Here is a 16612-nt window from a genome sequence, read left to right as displayed (position 1 = left end):
CTCCCGTGTCACGATAGTAGTCACTTTCAATTCTTCTAACGAAGGTAAGAAAAAATGCTATACAAACTTCCTTTCGGTATATAAAGGATTAGGGGCCCAGAGAATATTTTCTTTCAAGAGGATACATTCTTTTTCGAACACCCTGTATATAGATCCTCTAATTATAACTGCAAACAAAATGTTGATTTTGCAATTGCTTCCATGAGAGAAAATTCTGTGCACTTTCTTTCTGAAGGGCCGGGCCTAAACGTTTTCCTTAATCATTAAATTTAGTAGTTATCTACAATTACATAGTTTTCCATTGTTCTCAAAATAAAGATTTTTCTCTATGAATTGTTGAATGTTGCTAGGGATATTGAAGTAATTCTTTTTAGTGTTTTTTTCTTTACAATAATGTACTGAACGCCTGCATTAAGGAAGTTCGTGTGTCCATCTTGCAAAATGTTTCGTCTTTTTTCATGCCCACTAAGATAAATATTCATTTTGCTCTTTTCTCCGTATGCAAACCACATTTCTTAAAGGCAACATTTTCATACAAATGTAGTACTAAAAACTTCTAATTGGCAACATCTGGGCTGCGAAGAGGAAAAAGAAAGAAATCTCGTACGTATTCGCGCGCAATTCGGAATTAGCCAATGAAAAGCACAAAAGCGGCCACCATCTCTCTCTCTTTCTTATTAACGGTTTTGTACTTTCTGCAGTTCTATCAGTGCTGCTAACCTCTTACTATATCATTGAATATGTATGTTATATATATATATATATATATATATATATATATATATATATATATATATATATATATATATATATATATATATATATATTTTACAAAAAATCATACTACTACGGAATAATATTAAATGCCTGTAAACCCTCATTTCTGTTTGCACTTTCTGTTACACTACCTTCCCCGAACTTCTTTCAAGTTATTAAGTGCAGAACGGGGAGTTATACATATTTACTTGCGCTTTCACAATATCTGCACATTGTGTAATAATAGGAGACGTATAAAATAAAACTATATACTAATACGTATATATATATATATATATATATATATATATATATATATATATATATATATATATATATATATATATATATATCAGTACACATTCCACTATCCGAGGCTTTCCTTTTCTTTTCTTGCTGACGATAAATTACGCTCTTAGAAATGTTGTCTGAAAACAATAAGAATATGTGCAAAAAATACAATCAGAGGTAGAGGTCTTTAACAGGAACTAAGCAAGGGAGTTGAAAAATTTTTTATGCATGTAAAAAATATAGACATGAACCAACTTGTGAAATAAAAAGACCAGAAAACTACTCTTTCTAAATTATGTGTAAACTTTTTACCGAAAACGAAAGTTGCACGAAAGACTTTTTGTCCCTTTTTTGGCCTCCGGTGCTTGGGGTCCCTGGTTCAATCCCAGCTCGTGCCGTGTGAACTTTGTCGTGCATAAAGACCGTGCTCATGGGTTTTCTCGGGTTTCTCCCGTTTCCTCCCACTTTCTTCATTCAGTACTCATCATCACCGTCTCCTTTAGCGTAACCGGTATAAGTATGCGACGTAAATCTAAAGATTTCATTTCATTTCCCTTTTCTGCTCATACTGCTGATTATGCGCGATTATGCCAACATCCAACTCCGCGGATAATCGTGCGATTACTGTATATACAACTAATACAGATACGTAATTACATTATCAGTTACAGTATCGGTTTTTATTTACTAATTTGCCTCACTTTATTTGCATCCCTGCAGTAAATAATTCTTATCGATAATAGTTAAAATGTATATTACATTTTAGTGCTTCACGACTGAATGATCATCTGCCTTACGTTATCTCGCAGCTGAAGAGGATGCTACACTGAAAACTACCTTGCGTTATAAAGGGTAAGTGAAACATATCTTAAAAATATCTTTCATACATTTCATTGTGTACATTAAAGAATGTAAGTTTGCCTTTTTCCTGTAATCAATACTTAATAAAGGATTTATTTTTATTTATTTATATACAATTTCATACGTGGTTCGTGATAGTAAACTCGATAGGACATAGTGGCACTATGAACATCCGAATCACTCATCATTCGAACATTCAAATATTTATTCGAATATTAGTATATTCCAAGTAATGTTAACGACGTTAATATGCTTGCCTTTATAGTTAATAATGTCAATTCTTACTTAAAACATACTTCCTTAACAGGACATTGAAGAAAAGGTAGTTGCCAACGGCCATACCATGCTGAATATACCGGTTCTCGTCCGATCACCGAAGTCAAGCAGCATCGGGCCTGGTCAGTACTTGGATGGGTGACCGCCTGGGAACACCAGGTGCTGTTGGCATCTCTTTTTCAAATTTCATTATCCTTCAAGTACGAAAATACTAGAAACATTAATTTTATAGTACTTTCAAGAGATAATTTATCAACATTATTTCATAGCGATTAATCGATATTCTAAGCGTTATACCCACTATTTCTTACACTAACAGCCTGTTTATTTGCACGGCACATTAAAATAACCTGATTTCCGATCCGTGTGCACCTACTACTATACTTAACACGGAATGTATTACCACTTTTTAAAAGTAAATTATTATGACTAAGTGTAGATCTCCGGCGAGTAAATGCCTTTCGTATACAAGCACGACACATCTCCGCTATGTGCTTTACTTTTTTACTAACAGCATATAGAAATTGGATTTCAAGGTGTTTCTACATAACAGAATGAAGCAAATTTCGTGATTTAACTCTTTCGAATAATGTGTTGGTCCTGACAAGGACCGTTTGAAATGAAAAATCTTGAAGAAGATTTTTACTTAGAGCTTGTGTACTTGGTAACAGCCTTCGTACCCTCACTTACAGCGTGCTTGGCAAGTTCACCAGGCAAAAGAAGGCGCACAGCTGTTTGGATTTCCCGGCTGGTGATAGTTGACCGCTTATTGTAATGGGCCAAACGAGAAGCTTCAGCAGCAATACGCTCGAAGATGTCATTAACAAAGCTGTTCATGATACTCATAGCTTTGCTAGATATGCCAGTGTCAGGATGCACTTGCTTCAAAACTTTGTAGATGTAAATGGCATAGCTCTCCTTCCTCCTCCTTCTTCTTCTTATCTCCCTTGGAGATATTCTTTTGGGCTTTACCAGCCTTCTTTGCAGCCTTTCCGCTAGTTTTTGGTGGCATGATGACTCACTCGTTCAGCAAAATTAGATGTGTCCGCCGATTTATCGACTTCATTTAAATTACAGTACGTGTTTCAATTCGCGCCAACTGCCTTGCTTTTCATTTGATGCACTCGGGTGCACGCTTGAAGTAGTAACAAAACTGACTTGATTCATGGGAGGCCGCAATTTTTCCTCTCATCTTATTACGAAAGAATATTGAACAATGTCTGGTCGCGGCAAAGGTGGAAAAGTCAAGGGAAAGAGCAAGTCCCGCTCCAGCAGGGCTGGCCTTCAATTCCCAGTAGGCAGAATCCATCGTCTTTTGCGAAAGGGTAACTATGCCGAACGAGTTGGTGCTGGCGCTCCCGTGTATTTGGCTGCAGTCATGGAATACCTGGCAGCTGAAGTTCTTGAGTTGGCAGGCAACGCTGCTCGTGACAACAAGAAGACTAGGATTATTCCACGTCATCTGCAGTTAGCTATCCGTAACGACGAGGAATTAAACAAGTTGTTGTCTGGAGTTACAATCGCTCAGGGTGGTGTTTTGCCCAACATTCAAGCTGTACTTCTGCCCAAGAAAACTGAGAAGAAGGCATAAATGTAAGACCTATATCTCATACAAATCGGCCCTTATGAGGGCCACAAACCCCTTTATAGAGGAGATTTACGATTGAAATGAATTGTTTTCGATATACAGACTCATCAAAAGTGTCTGAGATAGTTGCTTAGTGTCATTCGAAATTCTCGCTGCTATTCGATTAATTAGTATGTGTAGTCGTCGATCGTAATTGAAGCCCATAGGAAGTCACACTATCTTTAGAATACTCCAAACAGCGATGTGCTTAGTTCCCACTACATTATTAATTATAAGATCATTACCTTTTGTATTGTCGCTAGCTACATTTTTTTGATATTTGCGTACATCGGGCTCATATTACCCAGAGGACAGGACAGTCGAGCCCAGATTCTCAGCAATGGAAGAAAACCTCATACCACATATTCTCATGTACTTCATGCTAGACAAAGGAATTTCCAACATTCTTAAAGCACTCATGTTTCTCTCTTGCGTTGGCTTGGCTGAAATTACTCTGTTCAATATGTTCTCGACATTTATTATTGTTCATTACTATGCCCCAATGACATCATGAACAGAGCGGATCAAAAAACTTTCCTAAATTTCTTTTGCAACATAGTAATGACATTAAATGCACACTTAAGTACGATTTATTCTTTGCAAGGTCGATATTCATATTTGTGTGATATGTGTTATATGTATATGGTTTGTAATACGCAACTACTCTTATTCTCTGATCTCAGAACTCATTTGCTACTGTGCCCAACGAGCGAGCCTAGGTTTCTTGTAACTACTGCCTTTCTTTAGTAAATAATGTGAAGTATACAATGCATTAACCTACATCTCATATTTGTATTACTCTTTATTTTACTAACCCGCTACGAAGTGTCATTAATTTACATGTAAATCACAATAGACACTACCGCAAAAGAAAAAAATCGAACCCAAGACCACGTAAACAAGATAAAGGACAAGATTCAGGTTTCTAACGCATTATTCGCCCCTCACAGCACAGTATAGAAGTTGTATAAGCCTCTATACGTACATCCTACTGTCAGAACAGAAATTCCGACTTGCGTTTCGCATCTCTCATGCTCGCTACTTCCAACAAATCGCCAATTTCCAACCAGAACCCCTTCTCCAGCATTAATACTGCTACATATGAATACGTATACATGAACGTACATAATGTAAAAAAAAACGTATGATTTTCTCAAATTAATCTCTCTACGTCTGTAATTTTGTGTGCATCAAAAGGCTTTAATGTAGTTACACGAATTCTTATAATCTAACAGAAAATCGCACAAAGTAAATCTTTCCCTTTATATAAATTTGTTGGCTCTGAAAAGAGCCGTTTATGCCAATTTTATATCCAAAATAGGAGGAACCCCAACTTAACCTCCGAAACCGTACAGGGTTCTTCCTTGCCTCTTCAAGGCATACACAACATCCATAGCTGTCACTGTCTTCCTCTTGGCGTGTTCTGTGTATGTAACAGCATCTCTGATTACGTTCTCCAGGAATACTTTCAATACTCCTCGGGTCTCTTCATAAATGAGACCAGAGATACGCTTCACACCACCACGGCGAGCAAGACGCCTAATAGCGGGTTTGGTGATACCCTGGATGTTGTCACGAAGAACTTTACGGTGGCGCTTGGCACCTCCTTTGCCAAGACCCTTGCCTCCTTTTCCACGTCCTGTCATTTCGATATGTTACTGCTTCGCTCACCACACACGAGAAATACAAGCCCAAGCAGCCCAAGACTCGTGGTTTTGTTCCTTCGATCATGCAGGGAAAGCACGGAGGAAAAACACAAAACGTGTCTAAGCCAATGAGAACTGTCCTTTTCGACTGACTTTATCCAATGAGAAATAGCTTGATTTAACGGTTTTGCTCTTTATATAACTTGACTTCATTCAGCGCGCAATTATTTGAAACAAGTCGTGACAGTTGCAATGGCACGTACCAAGCAGACAGCTAGGAAATCTACTGGAGGCAAAGCTCCTCGAAAGCAGCTTGCCACCAAAGCTGCAAGAAAGAGTGCTCCAGCTACCGGTGGAGTGAAAAAGCCCCATCGTTACAGGCCTGGTACTGTGGCTCTCCGAGAAATTCGTCGTTACCAGAAGAGCACTGAATTGCTCATCCGCAAGCTGCCCTTCCAACGACTCGTCCGAGAAATTGCACAAGATTTCAAGACAGATCTTCGCTTCCAAAGCTCAGCTGTCATGGCTTTACAGGAGGCAAGTGAAGCTTACCTTGTAGGGCTTTTCGAAGACACCAACTTGTGTGCTATTCACGCAAAGAGAGTCACAATCATGCCTAAGGACATTCAGCTTGCTCGCCGCATCCGTGGGGAACGTGCTTAAGTTTGAAGTTCTGGCACTGAGTTCAAAAACGGTCCTTTTTAGGACCAATACACTACTTAGAGATGCTGTTATCCTAACAAGGATCTTGTCCATACTTGTTATCTTTTTTTTTTAAATTCTCACGCCGTATGTTGCATAGTTAATACATCTACCTTCGTTTTCCTCTCGTTTCGTATATCATCCTATCTTTCAAGTATATTCTTTAGTTTTCCCCTATGTTTACCGATTGATTATCTTCGTTTTATGTGGTCAAGGATTCGATTTTGCCATATGTTGCATAAGTTAACTTCGATTCAACCACTGTTTGCCCTTCTCAACGTTATTAATCTCATAGAACTCGCAGGCGAAATATGTACTTCTTCCAAGGTAGCAAAAGTAATATTTTCTCAGAGGTCGCTGCTGTTGAATGCAAACGTTAAACTAAACTTTCTTTAAGTGTCTGTTTGTACTTAACATCAGTTCAATTGTACACCTACATTTCTGCTGGTGTTACTATTTTTCTTTATAGCAATATTACGAATTATAAGACGGTATCCGTGGTTATTAGCGTGTTCCCTTTTCCTAACACTTTCTCATTACACCAGTATTTCCATCATTCATTAGGCGTAATCACCCGTCTCCTTTATCATAAAAATCATAATAGTACGACGTTAAATTGAAACAGTCTACTTCACTTTCACGAGTTGTAATAAGTTCGAACATTTCTTTCACCCCAGCCTTGAAAAGAGTTGATTTTAGTTTAGTGTCCCTTTCAGCAGCAAGGCTGTTTCAAACGTGGACCTACTTATTAACGTGCAATGCGAAACATTTGAGCTCCCACCGAGAATCGAACCCAGTCAGCCTGCAAAAGTTTTTCTAACAAATGCATTAAGTGCGTTTTCTGTACTGTTTCGCTACTTGAAGATAGGAACAAGGAAAAAGTAAGTGATCACAAATTGACATTACGTAATGTGTTCCCCATTTTTTTTCGAGTACACCATTCTTGACACCCGTGAAAGCTTTCTTTCCCCACCCTCAATTCCCCTCTGTTATAAAGCACTTACATCAAGAAGTGCTTCGGTTAAAAAGAAAACTCAAAGTCCCTTGCGTGTATACTATACATTGCTATGAATGAACATGTGATAATGATAGGAAAAGCACAATTTTACTCTTCTCAAAGTATTTGATGGCTCTAAAAAGAGCCGTTTTAAAATGTCAGATGATTTACTGACACATTTACTTCTTCTTTGGTGCAGCCTTCTTAGCACTTTTCGGTTTTGCTGTAGCCTTCTTTGGCTTCGGGGCCTTTGGCTTCTTGGGAGTTTTTGCCTTCTTCACTTTAGATGGTGATTTCTTAGGTTTGGGAGCAGCAGCCTTTTTCTTTTCACCAGTCTTCTTGGGACGTTTAGCTGCTGGCTTTTTCGCAGGCTTCTTCTCCTTTGATGCTGATCGTTTCGCCTTGGTTGAAGATCCACCTTCAGGCTTCTCCTTCAGCGATGAAGCACTAAGCTTAAACGATCCAGATGCACCTTTTCCCTTGGTCTGAACCAAAGACCCAGAAGCAACTGCACTTCTCAAGTATTTCTTGATAAATGGAGCAAGCTTCTCGGCATCCACTTTGTAGTTCTGAGAGATGTATTTCTTAATAGCTTGCAGTGAACTTCCTCCCCTTTCCTTCAAATTCTTGATGGCGTTGTTCACCATTTCTGATGTTCTTGGATGAGAAGGTGTTGTTTTTGGTTTCTTAGGCTTTGCAGACTTCTTAGGAGAAGCCTGTGCCGGGGCTGCAGGTGCTGATGCCGTATCTGCCATTGCTTTCTGCAATAAACTCAACGATACTGAAGAATGAAATTTTCGCTGGCAGGCAGCGTTGAGTTTGGTTACGGAGCGCGGACCGGATAGAAAGCACTTGCTGAGGCGGGCTGAGGTAAACAGAAGTTCGTAGTTGCCACAACGATAAGTGTGTTTCCTTCTATTTTGATAAACGATTTTTTTCAGGTATTCAATGAATGCACCAGATCCTATTCTTCCTTACTGGCTAGAAGAAACTTTATTCCACATAACTCAAAAGGCATTTGTTTTTATTCGCTTTTCTATTTTATGTTTCAGTCATTGCTAAGTCGGTCACACTACTTTTTCACCCTCCTTGTGCTTATAATTTTCATAATTTAACATGGAAATACTTATCAATAAATAATTATATTACCATGGTAATTAACTTCAATCCTTCCTGTGATTATACGCAAAGTACCATCTTCGTACTGCTTACTATAGTTCAATGAAGGGAATCTATAAAGTAACGCGTGTCGCACACATCTGCCTTGCAAACTCCCTGGCCTACTTCCAATGTATAGACTTTTATTTCAAATCCTGATTTAATTTCATAATTTTCTGTAGATTTTAACATTTTATTACCCAGCTTCTTAATACGAATGACAATCAAGCCTAAATATTTATTCCCTTTAACTTTATTTTTCTTTTTTATTTTGTGCCTTGTTTCATATTTGTTCTTACGTTAGCAATTAACGCACTTACCGTAGTTATGTATGAACAGGTTGTTTCTATATTTATTTTATTCCAAATAAATTAAATATATATACGGATTATTTTATGGTAGTTGATATTTTCTGTTGTTTCCTACGTGAATTGAGGAAACGCACGGACTTTCGCCTAATTCTTGTGCTACTTTCATATGTCTGTATCTGTCGAATGCTGTCGATCTGTCGAAATGTGTATTACTATCTGTCGATTCATCGAGTGAACTGAATTCGTTAACCATTTCACCAGGCGCGCATGCATTTTTTTTTTCTTCTAAGGGATCCAAGCTTCGGGGGGCAAGGTTCCAATACTACAAGCCACTATGTCTATATACTATTATTCTGCATTCGAAAACACGATAAATATTCCACTTACTTTTTCACAAAAACATGATACAGACAGAGTACAGATGAAGTGTAAGATCAGATTTATATTGATGATACATCAATATTTTCCCTGTTAATAACTACATTTAATGAGAAAGTCTGCAAATGTATGTTCACTTAGGAACTTTTGCGAGGAGTCCGCACCCGGTGGACACCCCGTGAGTACGCCTCTGCACTTGACTATACTTCGAATTATACTGCAAACAGTTGTATTTTAGTTTCCCCGTTTAGTTCATCGATATCATTAACACAAAGAAAATAGATGTTATAGATGCGTATTCTCAGTTCTCGCTTTATATCCGGACGTCTGCAAAAATCTACTCCTTTTCTTTCTTTCACGCATCCACCAAACTAACAATGATTTGTATTATAATATTTGCGCATAAAATGTATATCTCATACCTTCCATGTTCTCAAGTATTCATAGACAAAAACGGTTACTTTCTGCGAACAAATTGTCCAAACACAGTGCAAATGTCATCTATAGATTGTCCTGGTTCCGTCTGCGTGTACATAACAATGCGTCATAATCATACATTGCACATTAAGGATATCAATTAATCTTCCCAAATTCCTAGATATGCCTGGCAAAAGTTCCGCGTGTTGTAAGGATATTACATTTGTACTACCGACAAGGTGGTATCTTCCAACATTGAAGTTCAATAAACCCCAAATGTGTCGGATATAGTATTTGATTTCTTGTCTCATTGTTTGCGTCAGAGATGTCTTCTCAAGTTAGGATTTACGATACATACAGGATGAGTTGTATATATTGTTGCTGCCAGCTCTATATTAATCCCATATTTGTAAACGAATAAAAACAGTATTCTAATTATAACAATGTGCTCACAATTAATTTTATTCTTAATTGTTATACGTATTGTTGATTAAAAATGAAAATGTTGCTAAGTGAATTTTATTAATATTTTCTGTTGCGTGATATAGGAAGTGAGTGAAATATTGGAGGAATATAGTGTGCGTAGCAGATGATGTGCAGTGGCTTTGGATCGCCTGTGATAAGGTAAGGCATTTGCTATTTTAATTAACACATTTTATATACTGTAATCCTAATTATTTTTATGTGAATGTGCTTACTACTTGTGTATTCAGTGGGACCGATGTTTTAATATGTATGGTCAAGCAGTGTCGAGCCTGGTCAGTGTGTGGATAGGTGACCATTTTTTGTAAATCGATAACATTTAACTTTGTAAACACGGATGAAGTAGAAGTATATTTATTTTATTTTTTACCTCAAATATGTAGGACACTTCTCCTTTGTACATCAATTATTATTATTAGTTCAACTTGTTTACAAGTTAAATGAAAAGAATAGTCGTTATCGTGTGATGATTGTGCTCATTAGGCTAAAGAAGACTCGTGATAAGAAAGAAAAGAAGAACGGTGCTCAAGTTTCGTCACAGCATATTCTCAAAAATTTACAGGCAAAATTCAGTGTTCTGCATGAAAAGGCATATTTGTACGAAAAAAAAAAAAAATTCTGCAGACGACAGAATTAAATAAAGTAATACACATGTATTTTAGAGTTACTGGTGTAAAATCATTACAAGTGCTTTGCCAGGTGGCCAATAAAAAGCACGAATACTATTTAAGGGAGCCAAAACAGGAGAAAGCTGGGGGCCTGAGCGATAGCAAGAATGTGCGTCCAAAGTGAACAGGAGCGAAGGCGACGCGGGTATACGTATAAGCAAGGGTAGTGGAAACCAGGGGTAGTGGAAACCAGTTAGTTTTCGAGTTTCAATAGCACTTGTCATGCATCCATACTAGTAGCGCCCCGCTTGTAAACATTAAGTACACTATGCAAGAATACACCGCCGGTGGAAAATAGTACCTAATACAGTTATCTTTCATATATACTGACTTATTTTACAGTAGTAACCCAACACTAGTAAACGTAAAATAAAAGTGTATAACTTTATATTTAATTCTATCGCCTGGCTTAGTTTTTCACCTGTAAGATGTACTTATTTAGAGCAAGTTTCTTAACTAGCAAATTAAACCGAGAACCACAGCAACCATATATATATTCTTATGATGTACTTTTCTTTGAGTGGTGTTCTCTGTCTATTCAATAACATTTTCTCAGTTTAATGCTAGCAAAAAACAAAACAAAATCAAAGTGTTTCTATATAAATTTAGTTCACCGTGTTGTAATATCACATGGAATTGAAAAACGAATAGTCGAACCTCTGCTATCTCGATCAAACTTCTCAGGATGATATACTGACTTACCGCAGAAGTTCGACTGAATACGTTTCTCAGTTCCATGGGAGAACCTGGAGAAGCAAAAGCCTGCGCAACGGAAAATACTAAATAAACTTGTAGAGCAGGTCAAGATGTATCATCATGCCAAGTTTCATTCAGATCAGAGAAGTTTGGCTGCAGCCATTTTCATTACAAAGCACAAAATGGATGGTCCCTAACCTCGAGAATCTTCACAATTGTCGACGAGTTGAACTGCACTCATCTGATCAAAATCAAACTTAAAATGGCAGTTCACTTTCAACTGTTAAATAATATGATATGCAGGCTTCTGCTTTCCTAGTTACAGTCTATCCACTGTGGTATGCATATTAGTAGAAATGTGAGAGTGCATATTTATTAAAGATTTGCTTCAAAAAGCGATGAAAGACATAGGCATTCCCGCGGGCGGTGATAACAAGATGCCGGAAAACGAACAAGCAGAAAGAATATGGGCTGAAGAAGTGTAAACGACGACGCGGCGGCCCGTAAAGGTGTTGCCGTCCTATTAAATGAATAATATCAAAAGAAAGAAAAAAAAAGTAAAAAATTTCGCGCTCGTAATCAAGACAGAAAGCAACTAAAGGAAATCTTTGTTTTACGTCCCACGTTATGCCGCTTAGGCTAAAAGAGGCGCTGATTATGAGAAATGATTGAAATGGTGGTGGAATGAAGAAAGTGGGAGGAAACGGGAGAACCCCGCGGTAACCCACCGCACATAGTTTTTGTCCACCATAAAGTTAACTTGGCGGGGGCTCAAGACAGAAAGACGGTTGGAAAAACAAATAAACGATGTTCCATCCCGTAAAAATGTTGGCGACCTATGAAATCAATATTTTTTCTTAAAGAAAAAAAAAAGAATTAAAAAGAGAAAAAAAGGTCAAAATTTCGCGCTCGCTTCGCTCGCGATCAGCAGAGAAAAGAGGACGTGACGCACCCCTAAAAGTGTTGGCGACCGATTGAATAAATATTGTGGGTAAAAAAAAAAAAAAAAAAGTCAAAAATTTCGCGCTCGCTTCGCTCGCGATCAGCACAGAAAGAAGGACGTGACGCGCCCCTAAAGGTGTTGGCAACCGATTCAATACATATTGTCGGTAAAAAAAAAAAAAAAAAAAAACGCTCGCTTCGCTCGCGATCGACATGAAAAAGGCAACGACGTGACGCCCCGTAAAATTGTCGGCGACCTATTCAATCAATATATTCGGTTGAAAAACAAAGTCAAAAGTTTCCCAATCGCTTCCCTGCCGATCGACATAAAAAAAAAGGCAACCCCTTCACCTCTCCTTATGCATTCATCAGTAAACATACAACCATAGATCACAATACCACTCACATCACCTATCAGTTCTCCACGTCCATCAAGATCCAATCATCGCCCTGGCCCTTTATGATGATACACAACATTACATGTTATTGTGTGCATTGCCCCGCGTTACAATACATGACCAAAAAAAAAAGAGAAAAAGAGCTGCACTGCCTTCAGTGTAGACATGTTCGTATTCGTAGAAAATGATTTTAGGTACACGATAGTACAGTAATCTATCTTCACATGCTTCAGATGTGAACGATACCTACACATGAAGAGGGCTCCCGAGGTTTCCTTTTCCAATAGGATGGAGCTCCACCACACTTGCAGAATGACGAGAAGTTATGTTAATAAATATATCCCAGAGTGTTTCGTAACTCGCCCTTGGTCCTAATGATGAAGCGTTCTTCAGATGGCCCCGATGTCTCCACACATGATACTATGCGACTTCTTTTCACGAGGCTCTCAAAGATCACGTTTGTGTCCTAACATTCTCTGCAGATATGACACAGCTGCGATAGCGGATCACAGAAGCCTTTCCTCTCCTTACAAGAGACGTGTTCATTCGAGCATGGGAGTAATTCGACTATCGATCAAATATCTCCCGTGTCACGATAGTAGTCACTTTCAATTCTTCTAACGAAGGTAAGAAAAAATGCTATACAAACTTCCTTTCGGTATATAAAGGATTAGGGGCCCAGAGAATATTTTCTTTCAAGAGGATACATTCTTTTTCGAACACCCTGTATATAGATCCTCTAATTATAACTGCAAACAAAATGTTGATTTTGCAATTGCTTCCATGAGAGAAAATTCTGTGCACTTTCTTTCTGAAGGGCCGGGCCTAAACGTTTTCCTTAATCATTAAATTTAGTAGTTATCTACAATTACATAGTTTTCCATTGTTCTCAAAATAAAGATTTTTCTCTATGAATTGTTGAATGTTGCTAGGGATATTGAAGTAATTCTTTTTAGTGTTTTTTTCTTTACAATAATGTACTGAACGCCTGCATTAAGGAAGTTCGTGTGTCCATCTTGCAAAATGTTTCGTCTTTTTTCATGCCCACTAAGATAAATATTCATTTTGCTCTTTTCTCCGTATGCAAACCACATTTCTTAAAGGCAACATTTTCATACAAATGTAGTACTAAAAACTTCTAATTGGCAACATCTGGGCTGCGAAGAGGAAAAAGAAAGAAATCTCGTACGTATTCGCGCGCAATTCGGAATTAGCCAATGAAAAGCACAAAAGCGGCCACCATCTCTCTCTCTTTCTTATTAACGGTTTTGTACTTTCTGCAGTTCTATCAGTGCTGCTAACCTCTTACTATATCATTGAATATGTATGTTTATATATATATATATATATATATATATATATATATATATATATATATATATATATATATATATTTTACAAAAAATCATACTACTACGGAATAATATTAAATGCCTGTAAACCCTCATTTCTGTTTGCACTTTCTGTTACACTACCTTCCCCGAACTTCTTTCAAGTTATTAAGTGCAGAACGGGGAGTTATACATATTTACTTGCGCTTTCACAATATCTGCACATTGTGTAATAATAGGAGACGTATAAAATAAAACTATATACTAATACGTATATATATATATATATATATATATATATATATATATATATATATATATATATATATATATATATATATATATATACAGTACACATTCCACTATCCGAGGCTTTCCTTTTCTTTTCTTGCTGACGATAAATTACGCTCTTAGAAATGTTGTCTGAAAACAATAAGAATATGTGCAAAAAATACAATCAGAGGTAGAGGTCTTTAACAGGAACTAAGCAAGGGAGTTGAAAAATTTTTTATGCATGTAAAAAATATAGACATGAACCAACTTGTGAAATAAAAAGACCAGAAAACTACTCTTTCTAAATTATGTGTAAACTTTTTACCGAAAACGAAAGTTGCACGAAAGACTTTTTGTCCCTTTTTTGGCCTCCGGTGCTTGGGGTCCCTGGTTCAATCCCAGCTCGTGCCGTGTGAACTTTGTCGTGCATAAAGACCGTGCTCATGGGTTTTCTCGGGTTTCTCCCGTTTCCTCCCACTTTCTTCATTCAGTACTCATCATCACCGTCTCCTTTAGCGTAACCGGTATAAGTATGCGACGTAAATCTAAAGATTTCATTTCATTTCCCTTTTCTGCTCATACTGCTGATTATGCGCGATTATGCCAACATCCAACTCCGCGGATAATCGTGCGATTACTGTATATACAACTAATACAGATACGTAATTACATTATCAGTTACAGTATCGGTTTTTATTTACTAATTTGCCTCACTTTATTTGCATCCCTGCAGTAAATAATTCTTATCGATAATAGTTAAAATGTATATTACATTTTAGTGCTTCACGACTGAATGATCATCTGCCTTACGTTATCTCGCAGCTGAAGAGGATGCTACACTGAAAACTACCTTGCGTTATAAAGGGTAAGTGAAACATATCTTAAAAATATCTTTCATACATTTCATTGTGTACATTAAAGAATGTAAGTTTGCCTTTTTCCTGTAATCAATACTTAATAAAGGATTTATTTTTATTTATTTATATACAATTTCATACGTGGTTCGTGATAGTAAACTCGATAGGACATAGTGGCACTATGAACATCCGAATCACTCATCATTCGAACATTCAAATATTTATTCGAATATTAGTATATTCCAAGTAATGTTAACGACGTTAATATGCTTGCCTTTATAGTTAATAATGTCAATTCTTACTTAAAACATACTTCCTTAACAGGACATTGAAGAAAAGGTAGTTGCCAACGGCCATACCATGCTGAATATACCGGTTCTCGTCCGATCACCGAAGTCAAGCAGCATCGGGCCTGGTCAGTACTTGGATGGGTGACCGCCTGGGAACACCAGGTGCTGTTGGCATCTCTTTTTCAAATTTCATTATCCTTCAAGTACGAAAATACTAGAAACATTAATTTTATAGTACTTTCAAGAGATAATTTATCAACATTATTTCATAGCGATTAATCGATATTCTAAGCGTTATACCCACTATTTCTTACACTAACAGCCTGTTTATTTGCACGGCACATTAAAATAACCTGATTTCCGATCCGTGTGCACCTACTACTATACTTAACACGGAATGTATTACCACTTTTTAAAAGTAAATTATTATGACTAAGTGTAGATCTCCGGCGAGTAAATGCCTTTCGTATACAAGCACGACACATCTCCGCTATGTGCTTTACTTTTTTACTAACAGCATATAGAAATTGGATTTCAAGGTGTTTCTACATAACAGAATGAAGCAAATTTCGTGATTTAACTCTTTCGAATAATGTGTTGGTCCTGACAAGGACCGTTTGAAATGAAAAATCTTGAAGAAGATTTTTACTTAGAGCTTGTGTACTTGGTAACAGCCTTCGTACCCTCACTTACAGCGTGCTTGGCAAGTTCACCAGGCAAAAGAAGGCGCACAGCTGTTTGGATTTCCCGGCTGGTGATAGTTGACCGCTTATTGTAATGGGCCAAACGAGAAGCTTCAGCAGCAATACGCTCGAAGATGTCATTAACAAAGCTGTTCATGATACTCATAGCTTTGCTAGATATGCCAGTGTCAGGATGCACTTGCTTCAAAACTTTGTAGATGTAAATGGCATAGCTCTCCTTCCTCCTCCTCTTCTTCTTCTTATCTCCCTTGGAGATATTCTTTTGGGCTTTACCAGCCTTCTTTGCAGCCTTTCCGCTAGTTTTTGGTGGCATGATGACTCACTCGTTCAGCAAAATTAGATGTGTCCGCCGATTTATCGACTTCATTTAAATTACAGTACGTGTTTCAATTCGCGCCAACTGCCTTGCTTTTCATTTGATGCACTCGGGTGCACGCTTGAAGTAGTAACAAAACTGACTTGATTCATGGGAGATGCAGAATTTCACTTACCAAAGAAGACTTGCAAACCATCTACAGAACCTGTGACTCCGGTTCATACCTCAAACAAA

The 16612-nt window shown here is 37.5% G+C and overlaps 2 non-coding genes across 2 annotated transcripts; both read left to right on the top strand.

The window, feature by feature from the left end:
* The first annotated feature begins 2236 nt into the window (after positions 1-2236).
* On the top strand, positions 2237-2355 carry LOC145677605 (5S ribosomal RNA). Its single transcript, XR_014129900.1, has one exon. It is a non-coding gene; the product is annotated as a 5S ribosomal RNA (ribosomal RNA).
* A 13058-nt stretch (positions 2356-15413) lies between these two features.
* LOC145677604 (5S ribosomal RNA) lies at positions 15414-15532 on the top strand. Its single transcript, XR_014129898.1, has one exon. It is a non-coding gene; the product is annotated as a 5S ribosomal RNA (ribosomal RNA).
* The last annotated feature ends 1080 nt before the right edge of the window (positions 15533-16612 follow it).

The sequence above is a fragment of the Thermobia domestica genome, unplaced genomic scaffold (assembly GCF_964235325.1).
Source record: "Thermobia domestica unplaced genomic scaffold, izTheDome1.hap1.1 HAP1_SCAFFOLD_1089, whole genome shotgun sequence".
Taxonomy (NCBI): Eukaryota; Metazoa; Arthropoda; class Insecta; order Zygentoma; family Lepismatidae; genus Thermobia; species Thermobia domestica.
The sequence above is the reverse complement of the archived record's forward strand: the minus strand, read 5'-3'. Positions and strand labels throughout refer to the sequence as shown.